General features: G+C 30.6%; 1 non-coding gene across 1 annotated transcript; it reads left to right on the forward strand.

Annotated features, from left to right (window-relative positions):
* The first annotated feature begins 7379 nt into the window (after positions 1-7379).
* On the forward strand, positions 7380-7452 carry TRNAI-AAU (transfer RNA isoleucine (anticodon AAU)). Its single transcript has one exon. It is a non-coding gene; the product is annotated as a tRNA-Ile (tRNA).
* The last annotated feature ends 1112 nt before the right edge of the window (positions 7453-8564 follow it).

Raw genomic sequence — 8564 nt, forward strand, 5'->3', positions numbered from 1 at the left:
TTCAAAACGCATAGCGATAGAATCATTGTAATAAGGATAAAATCAAAACCTAAACCGACAACGATTGTTAACGTCTATATGCCTACAAGCGCCCATGATGATGATGAGGTAGAGTGTGTATACGAAGAGATTGATGAAGCAATTAAACACGTAAAAGGAGATGAAAATTTAATAATAGTTGGAGATTGGAATGCAAGCATTGGAAAAGGCAAGGAAGGAAATATAGTGGGTGAATACGGGCTGGGCAAAAGGAATGAAAGAGGGGACCGACTTATAGAATTTTGCACGAAGTATAATTTAGTAATTGCCAACACCCAATTTAAAAATCATAATAGAAGAATATACACTTGGAAAAAGCCAGGCGATACTGGAAGGTATCAGATAGATTATATCATGGTTAAGCAAAGATTTAGAAATCAACTCGTTGACTGCAAAACTTACCCTGGAGCAGACATTGATAGCGACCATAATTTGGTGATAATGAAATGTAGATTGGGGTTTAAAAACCTGAAGAAAAGGTGTCAGATGAATCGGTGGAATTTAGAGAAGCTTGAGGAAGAGGAGGTAAAGAAGATTTTTGAGGAGGACATCGCAAGAGGTCTGAGTAAAAAAGATAAGGTAGAAAATGTAGAAGAAGAATGGGAGAATGTTAAAAAGGAAATTCTTAAATCAGCAGAAGCAAACTTAGGCGGAATAAAGAGAACTGGTAGAAAACCTTGGGTTTCAGACGATATATTGCAGCTGATGGATGAACGTAGAAAATATAAGAATGCTAGTGATGAAGAAAGTAAAAGGAACTATCGGCAATTAAGAAATGCTATAAACAGGAAGTGCAAACTGGTGAAAGAAGAGTGGATTAAAGAAAAGTGTTCAGAAGTGGAAAGAGAAATGAACATTGGTAAAATAGACGGAGCATACAGGTAAGTTAAGGAAAATTTTGGGGTACATAAATTAAAATGTAATAATGTGTTAAACAAAGATGGAACACCAATATATAATACGAAAGGTAAAGTCGATAGATGGGTGGAATATATTGAAGAGTTATACGGAGGAAATGAATTAGAAAATGGTGTTATAGAGGAAGAAGAGGAAGTTGAGGAGGATGAAATGGGAGAAACAATACTGAGATCTGAATTTAAGAGAGCATTAAAAGATTTAAATGGCAGAAAGGCTCCTGCAATAGACGGAATACCTGTAGAATTACTGCGCAGTGCAGGTGAGGAAGCGATTGATAGATTATACAAACTGGTGTGTAATATTTATGAAAATGGGGAATTCCCATCAGACTTCAAAAAAAGTGTTATAGTTATGATACCAAAGAAAGCAGGGGCAGGTAAATGTGAAGAATACAGAACAATTAGTTTAACTAGTCATGCATCAAAAATCTTAACTAGAATTTTATACAGAAGAATTGAGAGGAGAGTGGAAGAAGTGTTAGGAGAAGACCAATTTGGTTTCAGGAAAAGTATAGGGACAAGGGAAGCAATTTTAGGCCTCAGATTAATAGTAGAAGGAAGATTAAAGAAAAACAAACCAACATACTTGGCGTTTATAGACCTAGAAAAGGCTTTCGATAACATAGATTGGAATAAAATGTTCAGCATTTTAAAAAAATTAGGGTTCAAATACAGAGATAGAAGAACAATTGCTAACATGTACAGGAACCAAACAGCAACAATAACAATTGAAGAACATAAGAAAGAAGCCCTAATAAGAAAGGGAGTCCGACAAGGATGTTCCCTATCTCCGTTACTTTTTAATCTTTACATGGAACTAGCAGTTAATGATGTTAAAGAACGATTTAGATTCGGAGTAACAGTACAAGGTGAAAAGATAAAGATGCTACGATTTGCTGATGATATAGTAATTCTAGCCGAGAGTAAAAAGGATTTAGAAGAAACAATGAACGGCATAGATGAAGTCCTACGCAAGAACTATCGCATGAAAATAAACAAGAACAAAACAAAAGTAATGAAATGTAGTAGAAATAACAAAGATGGACCGCTGAATGTGAAAATAGGAGGAGAAAAGATTATGGAGGTAGAAGAATTTTGTTATTTGGGAAGTAAAATTACTAAAGATGGACGAAGCAGGAGCGATATAAAATGCCGAATAGCACAAGCTAAACGAGCCTTCAGTAAGAAATATAATTTGTTTACATCAAAAATTAATTTAAATGTCAGGAAAAGATTTTTGAAAGTGTATGTTTGGAGTGTCGCTTTATATGGAAGTGAAACTTGGACAATCGGAGTATCTGAGAAGAAAAGATTAGAAGCTTTTGAAATGTGGTGCTATAGGAGAATGTTAAAAATCAGATGGGTGGATAAAGTGACAAATGAAGAGGTATTGCGGCAAATAGATGAAGAAAGAAGCATTTGGAAAAATATAGTTAAAAGAAGAGACAGACTTATAGGCCACATATTAAGGCATCCTGGAATAGTCGCTTTAATATTGGAAGGACAGGTAGAAGGGAAAAATTGTGTAGGCAGGCCACGTTTGGAGTATGTAAAACAAATTGTTGGGGATGTAGGATGTAGAGGGTATACTAAAATGAAACGACTAGCACTAGATAGGGAATCTTGGAGAGCTGCATCAAACCAGTCAAATGACTGAAGACAAAAAAAAAAACCACGCCTTACTAACCTGATTTTTTACTTTGAACGGTTACAGTAGAATTTAAACACAATTTCACTTTTAAGTGTGATTATTGATAAAACAACTTTCCTCCAGATTTGTTCGGTTGATTTTTTTTACCTCCGTCGATATATTTTCAGACGATTACTGTATTGTCGGTTACCGTCATGTTCGAAGTGACGGATCGGTATCTCATCGATGATTATAATCAGTTTCAAAATTAATTTCCTACAAACGCTTAAAAAATTTCTGATTTATTTTCGAACGATCCTCTTTTGTGGATACTTGTCAGCTGACATGAAACCCACGGAGCAAAACTTTTCAAAAGTTTAAAAAAATTGTAATTAAAAACGTCGGGCCATGGCTATATGAAGCTCATTAATAGTTTAAGCAATTTGTTGATTATTCTCAAATTATTGTATATCAATTGTTTAACAGGTTCGACGTTGTCATTATTCATTTAAGTGGAAGGCCTCTCTCACTCCATCACTCTCTCTCTCTCTCTCACTCTCTCTCTCTATATATATATATATATATATATATATATATATATATATAGAGAGAGAGAGAGAGAGAGAGAGATATATACACACACACATACAGGTCGTGGCTCATCACAAGAGGGCGATCAAACCATTTGTAAATCTTGCTTCCATTCAAACAACTCTCTCTCCGTATTGCTGCTGCATTCTACGAATAATATCTGCTGGTTTTCACCCCTTGTGACTCGGGAAAATTTATCATGGCTCTCATTTCCTCCTTAGTGCATTCGTACAAAGGAGCATTCATTTTAAATCGACTTTTAAATATAACCGCAAAGACCAGAAATGAAACAATACTTCTGCTGAACAGTTGATATGTGGTTACGATTTATAGTGGAGTAGTCAATGTTACGATAAATGACAGAGGGAAATAAAAATTTCCCTAAAACGTTTTACTTTCCCTAATATAAAAACAGATTTTGATTTTAGTTTGTTTTATAATATAAAGCTATATATATTTTTAAAAATAATTTAATTTGTATTAACATTATTTTATAATTATTTCCAGCAATGCTCCATTAAATAAAATATCTATAAACAAATATAAATATTAAAAATTAAAAAACTACAAAAAAAAATTCTGACAAATCGAATTTCAAAAATCTAAAAATTGGTTTATTGACTTGAAGATTACACTAACCAAAAATCAAGTGGATTTCTTCATTTGTTACCGAAAAATAACGGTTTCAAATATAGGATAATTAAAGAGCGTACGGATGACAGTTTTGGATATAATAAAATAAGATCACACCAAATTTAAAAAAAAAAATGATTTTATATATCAAACCGAAAAAAGTTCAATGAACATGAACATGTAGCATGTTCATGATGCTTCACGAACATGAAGCAATGGCATGCTTCGTTTTTTCGTCAGTTTTTAAGTTTTTTTCTAAATAAAAATAATAATATTAGTAAGCCAAATTTTGATTAAAAGAAAGCTACTTTCATTTCAAAAGTAACTTTTGTTGAATTTTTATTGTATTCTATTAATTTACTAATGGACCCGGTTAATGCTTCGCTATTGCTAAATTTGAGTGTACGATTTAAATAATAAAAAAAATCCTATAAATAAATAACCTAAAAATTCTTTTACTAAATTTAACGTCATTGTATATATTTCGAGAGATAATCGTCTATATCGATTGACACTGTCTATACGGATCGTTGTCTATGTCAATATCATCTTCCTCAGACAGTTATTATGTGATTAAATATTATGTTACTAATAATGATGAAAACACGATTGAGAAGTTTTTTTTTTATTTGAATTTGATGAAATTCACTACAGCATAGGAATATGAAATGAAATTTTTGTAGCGTATGAAAATGCCATGCCTGAGCGGGATTCGAACCCAGTACCTCCGGATGAAAGGCTGAGACGCTACCACTCGCGCCAAGAAGGCCGACTTATTAGGGTACACACAAAACGAAGATTGTATTTTATTTATATAAATAAATTAATTGATTAAAGTGATTTTTCATGGTTATTTATTACAGTTCAAAAATATTAACATGTTTTATTGTAACAAATTACTCTCATTTTTTTAGCCTAATTTAATCTATTTTATTGTCAACAATGATAGCAATTAATATTATTATTAATTATTATAGTTATTTATTTGGGAAAAAATTAATATTTCCATAATTATTTGACATCGGAATAAAATAGTAAACACATTTCTTAATAAAAAACTTGTCGCTACTTTGAAAAATTCAATTTTTTTTTTGTAGGCTGTTTAAAAATCACTTATATTCAACATCTTTTAAATATATATATGTACATAAAAAAAAGATAGAAATAAAATGAAAACTAATAAATTGTTTGATCTGTATATACAGGAATTTGTTCTATAGTTGAGTACAAAGAATTCATTTCCAGAAGTTAGGCTAGCATAATAACTTTTCATTTTCATTTTTAATGAGATTTTTCATTTTTTAGATCCCACCATTTTTAAAAGCTATTGTAATTAATAATTAAATATTTACTTTTTATTTCATTTATTTCTTCTTTATTATTTATATTAATACTAACTCCCCTGTCGCAGCTTCTCCCGCGCTATATGGTTACTTTCGTTTCCCGCAGCGGTCAATGTTTTTATTTTATGTTTTTTAGTCAAGTAACCGGAGGCAGGTGCAACCAGTCACACGTACAGTACCGATGGCAGTGGCGGTGGTGGTTGAGCCACAGCCACATTCCGTATTTCTTTGCACCTCTTAAAAAATCAGATTAAAAAATACCCGAAAATGGTTTTTAAAAATTTATCCGAAGAGTAATTACAAGCCCAAATCTACTGAATAGCTCGTTATTATAATCGGGACTGGGAAAATTTACAATCATTGTTGAAAAAAGAAAAGGTCAAATCTTCACTAGTATATTTATATGTTAAGATTTTTCGAGGTGAAATGTATCAAAAAAACTTTTCAGTTATGCCAAGAAACATGGGTAAAAATTTATTTGCCAAAGATCGGGTAGCTTTTTCGTTTATCCAGAACAAAAAAAAAAAATTTCTTCCTCTTAATAACAGAATAGATTGAACAAAAATAAAACGAATTTATAAAATAAAGAGAATTTAATAATTACTGTTACTTATTTGTTCCTAAAAAAGTTACGTTGTAGCCTACATTATTGTGAACCATTTAACGTGACATTATCACCATTTCGTGATGATACAATATTTCGTTCACAGGCCTACAATATCTTACTACAAAGCATTCTTTGTTCATTACATCATTACTTGATTTAAAACTGTATTATTTTCAAATATCTGTACATATAAGCCAACTTGTCGTGACTGACTTGATTGATTCATCAACGTCCAGCAAAAACTACAGAAGATAAATTGATGAGAATTTATATACGCTATCAAGTACCCACCAAGAAACGATTTTTTGATTTCTAAGATTAAAGGGTCACAGTGAGTAGAAATTTATTATTTTTTCAATTTTTCTGTAACAAATAAAGATATAAACTTTTGGTGAGAAATTTTCATGTGAATATCTAAAAACTAATTTCTAACTTTTTTAAATTCCGAGTTTAAAGGAATAAAATAATTTTGAATTTTTTTTTGAAACCCGGCTACTTTTTTAATTCTTCGGTAACAAATAAAGATATCAACTTGATTTTTGGTGAGTATAATTTTCATGTAAATATCAAAAAACAAATTTTTACATTTTTCAAAATTCCACCTTGAATGGTGGGAAGAAACGTAAAAAATTCTCCCCATTTCCGACTATTCTAAATGAGATGAGATATTCACTAGACTGGAGCTCGCAAATACTCTGCAGATAAATATCTTAAAAACCATACTCAGGTTTTGTTAATTTCGATTTTTTAAGGGGTGCGATGGTGTACAGCATGGCGGCTCAATCAACACAGCCACTGTTACTATGTGCGACGTGACTGGGTGCACCTGTCTTCGGTTACTTGAATAAAAAATATAATTAAAAAATTAAAAAAAGAGAACCGAGAAACGAGTGACGGTCAGTCACCTTGTAGTGGTGTTTGTCTGGTGGCACTAAGAACCGGGTAAAATACTATCTTCCTCGTATAAAGTACGGGTAACAAGTTATAATTAATATTTTTAAGATAGATGCCGACTGTTTTGAAACCCACATTCTTAGATAATTCTTTCGTTTTTCTTTCGTGTTTTAAAACTTAGATAAAAGTTTCGGGTTCTGTACTAAACAAACTGTCGCTTCGACGAAATTACAATACACTGACATTTTTTATAAATTGAACTGGCTTTAACTTTTATTTATCATTATTATTCTCACAAGCATAAACTCATGCTTGTGTTCATTAAACACAGAGGGGTCTAAGGGGTAGAGTCCTCTGGCTAGAAAGTATAATGGCTTAACTAAAGTATATTTTATTCACTTACAGATAGTTAATATGCAAGTTATCCGCGACAGGTTATCTATATTACATTAATTTTTATCTACATATAACTCATTTTTCCATTTGGAACAAAAAAGTTCCAAATATGAAATAAACTTTCAGAGTGGAAAAAACGTGTTAGGTGCAAAATTATTATTCTTAATACTTGATTAGTCGATTGAAAATATTTTTATAAAAAGCTGAATTCAAATATAAAAAAAACCTGTACAAGTTTCTCATACAATAAATTAATTTACAGATAGCAATATTACGTTTTAATTTATTCTATTGTTTAAATAAAAAGCTGTTCGAAATCGCGCGCAGTTGGCCCATTAGCTCAGTTGGTTAGAGCGTCGTGCTAATAACGCGAAGGTCGTGGGTTCGATCCCCCATGGGCCAAAGGTTTTTTCATTCAAATTTAAAAAAAAATTATAATTATCAACCTAACTATATCTTAATTTATGAATTACAAGAAAAATAATGTTTTTATTTCATTTTAAATTATATTCTTAAAGAAAACCTATTTTGAATGATTATCTTAAGACCAGTATATTTCGACACTCCGTCTGTGTTTTATTAGTTCAGTCTACAATCTTTTATTAAAACTTAAGAAAAACTTATTAAATTATAATAATAATATTATTATTAATAATAACTCCACAAAATCCTATATAATTTATAAAAAAAATCTTTCTTTAGAAACAATTTGAACGGCTTTTTTTAATAATTTGAAACGTAAGTGTATAATGCAATAAAAAAAAGGTACTTAGAGAAAAGTGTAAAATATAAACTGAAATTAAAATAATCTATGATTTTCTGATAACACCGTCATATTCAGTATATAACAGCTTGGCAGTCTATGTTCTAATTTGTTATAAGGCGAAATAAAATCGTTTAACAAAACTTTTTTTAATCGTTTGCTTGATTATAAGATACCCATAACTGAATCTTATCTATGACCTTAAAATGACAAATAAAAAAGCTCAAAAAATACTGAATCTGAAAGTAACGAAAAATTTTTCTTTGAGATTTTATAAGAATCAGTTTTAAATGAAGTTGAATATCTTGTTAGAAATAGTAAGCTATTTATGTTAATTATTTTTATTACTTTTTAATCGCATAATATAAAAATAAAACTAAATTAATTATAATATACTGACCATGCAACGGATGATTTTTATAAAATTCTTGCCGCCTTCTCATTTCATTATGAAATAATCCGGGAACCAACTTATATACAATATCCTGTAGTGTTTTATCCAACCTAAAAAAAAAGAAAATTACTGGTATTATCTTCTAAGAATTAATAACAAATAAGGTTTTTTTACATTTATAATTAATAAAAGAGTAAATCATTTCAATCATCATCAACCAGAAAAACCAGCTAAATGCAAAAACAAAAATTCTTATGCAATTCTGGGCAAAAAACCGACTTTTCGTTTCCGATGTTCTCACAATTTCGCGCTCACTGATTTTCAGAGTATAACGCGTTGCTGTTTGATTAACGAGTA

Source organism: Lycorma delicatula, chromosome 1 (assembly GCF_047948215.1).
Source record: "Lycorma delicatula isolate Av1 chromosome 1, ASM4794821v1, whole genome shotgun sequence".
NCBI classification, from domain to species: domain Eukaryota; kingdom Metazoa; phylum Arthropoda; class Insecta; order Hemiptera; family Fulgoridae; genus Lycorma; species Lycorma delicatula.